We start from the raw sequence: 3,241 nt of genomic DNA, 5'->3' as shown, positions 1-3,241 counted from the left end.
TTCAGGACCCTCCTGGAAAATGGGATTTTACTTTCTGTTCAGGACCCTCCTGAAAAATAAGATTTTACTTTCTGTTCAGGACCCTCCTGAAAAATAAGATTTTACTTTATGTTCAGGACCCTCCTAAAAAATGGGAATTTACTTTCAATTCAGGACCCTCCTGAAAAATAGGACTTTACTTTCTGTTCAGGACCTTCCTGGAGAATGGGACAACGCTTTCAAAAATGAAATACTACTTTACTATAATTTTTGTTTGGGATAATTTTCGTTCTAGTTTTAATTTTGGGTTTCAGGAGCCCGCCTGAAGAACAGGGTGATGAAATAGCAAGTCAGGAGCCCGCTTGAAGAACAAAGTGATGGAATAGCAAGTCAGGAGCCCACTTGAAGAACAAAGTGATGGAATAGCAAGTCAGGAGCCCGCCCAGAGAATAGGGTGAAGAAACGAAAGTCAAGCAACAAAGCGAAGCAATTGAAAGCCACGCAACAAGTGGGGAAAATTGCAAGTCAAGAGCCCGCCTGAAGAATAGGGTGATAAAAGTCGAGTCCAGAGCCAACAGAAGTTGTATAAATATGATTTTGTAATTACATTTATGTCTTAACTTGTAATTTTCATTTTTGATGTAATGTCAGAGCCACAGACCGGAACCTCGATGGAACCTCACTCGATTCCCCAACTCGGTGTAGTCCACTTCTCTTCCAATCCTTTGAGATACATGTGATTTCCTCATGACTTGGATAGATAGGGTGTCCGACAGGAGTCGATTGTCCTTCTTTTTTTTACTTCTCTCTTTGAATAATGATCAGGACAAAATTCGGTCTCGTTGTTTACTTCTTTGCCTGAAAACACTGTGTGTTTACATTCAAAGGGGGCATGATGTAGACTCGTAATTTTGTCTCTCCGAAAGATTAATTTACCCAATTTTACCTTATCCTACCATGTACCCCCATCTATGTTATTATACCCTCACAAAATAATAAAAAATAATAATAACAAACTCCCTAACAAATTCTATCCAATCCCAACCCCTTTACATCTCATCCTAACAACCTACCTAAACAAAAATAGACACCTAACCCTTATCCCTCCAATTAAAAAACAACACCTACCTACCCTATCCTAACAAACTCTACCCCACGTCACCCTACCCCAAACCCATATGCCAACAGAAATATATATACATCATCAAATCACTGACCAGGGACACTTTAGATAGAGATACATACACAGAAAAATAAGGAAGGGAGGGTCACATTTTTTGGGAAGTAATTATCATCTTCTTTGGAGGAACCTGACCATATATACACGAGTTCATCTTCCATTAACGGACACAGCCACATATACACTACACCTCACAGAAAAAAACGGGACCCAAAAAATACACCAATACTCTGATTATCCATCTTCTCTTCTCGACCTTCATCCATACACAATACAAACCATTTGAACACACACTTCTCATCAACACATACGGGTATGCCACTACACGGATCTCTCGGATAGATAGAGCTCCTCCATCATCACTGAGAAAGAGCAGATGGAACGACATAGAGCTCACTGAAAAAGAGAAAAACAATTCTCCACACATCACTGATTCACGACTCTTGCTTCACTACACTGTACACACGAGTCCGATCGAGAGTTTGAATGGGCTGTTTTGGTCATTTTCAGGTTCTGCGGGCTTAAAATCTATTACGATTTTGAAAATCCACAAATCTCTGTATTTTTCTTGATTTCCTGGGACGAATCTGGCCGGAAACACACTAGATTCCTAGAATCTGATTATTTTGCCGTCATCTAAGCTCGTTGGAGCTTTGGTTGTTTTCTACGATTTCTTTTCTAGAAATTCTAATTTCTGTTTGGGTTATCGCATTTCTGGGTTATCTCTCGACTGATTTGGAGAGTCGAGATCTCGTTGGTATTCTTCGAGGTTCTGGAACAGCTCTTATTTCTCTTCTCAAGTTAATTGAAGAAAAGCAAGTGATTGAGATACATTTTGGTTTTAATTGGGTTATTGCGAGTGGTTCGGGTTACAATTTCCCAAATACCGGGTGGGAGTTTGGTTCATTATCGAGGTTTTTGGTGCGGATTCTCTTTTGTTTCAACAGGATAACGTTCATAAAAGTGAAATTTGAGGTCCATTTCTTCTCTCGTTCTCTATCTTTATCTTGAATCTCGATTATTTTTTTATATGAATGTCTTTGTGTGCTTGCCATGTTTGAATCTTTATTGTGTGTATGGTTGATGTTGGTTTTGGATTTTGAAGAGAAAAATTGAATCGTTAATCGAAGAATGAATTTAGCATATGACTGATAATGAAATTGGGGGGCTTGGATTAAAAACCGAGAAAAGTGAATGTTGATTAATTTTGATGCATTGATGTTGTTGAGCCCGATAGTGCCATGTTTCAGGTCGAGAAGGGATAGGAAAGACGTAGGTCGGGTAGGCAAATCTAGATATTGTGGATTGATCGAACGTTTGAGATGTGTGCTGAAATGGTTTTGTTTTATCATATTTGACTCAAATGTGCTATTTGGCTGGGGAATGCCCCGAGGTATTTGTGTTTATTCACCGGGGAATGCCCCAAAGTATTTTGTATCCAGAGGACGTCCGTGATGAAGGCCCCGTGTTTGGGTAAAAGAGCCCATATAGTCATTAAACTATTTAAGATTCTTTTCTATTGCTTTGGTTCGGTCTTTCGACTTTGGCTTAATCCAAAATTGTTATATGGTCTGGCAGGCTGAGTGGTATACCCCAGCCTAAGAGTTCCTGTTAATGGTTTCAACATAGATATAAGAAACCTTTTAGCCAGACATAGTCACGGCTGGGTTAGGGTAGAAGTTTAATTAAATGCACACAAGTAAGAAAGAAATATGTACCTGATTAGCCGGGAACCAGAATAAAATAGTAGTAAACAGTAGCTTCTTCTTTATTTAATTCTTAAATATGTTACAAAGAGAGATAGAGAGAGAGAGGGAGAGTTTTTAGAAAACAAAAGGAGAGAACTTCTTAACTCCTGCCTCTTCACAAGAATGAGGCGTCTATAAATAATAAAAAAGAGAATCTTGCACAGTAATGGATAGGTCTCTGTGCACAGTGATTTTACTATTACATAAAGCAGAGGGGTCTTATCAAACAGTCATATCTTGTCTTTGCCTTTCCATTTCTTGATGAATGCTTCGGCTTTTTCAATTTCTTCCTCTTCTACCAGAATTTTCGGAGGTTGGGAATCTGTAATATCTT

This window comes from Capsicum annuum, chromosome 3 (assembly GCF_002878395.1).
Source record: "Capsicum annuum cultivar UCD-10X-F1 chromosome 3, UCD10Xv1.1, whole genome shotgun sequence".
In the NCBI taxonomy this organism is placed as follows: domain Eukaryota; kingdom Viridiplantae; phylum Streptophyta; class Magnoliopsida; order Solanales; family Solanaceae; genus Capsicum; species Capsicum annuum.
This window is presented reverse-complemented; position numbering follows the sequence as displayed.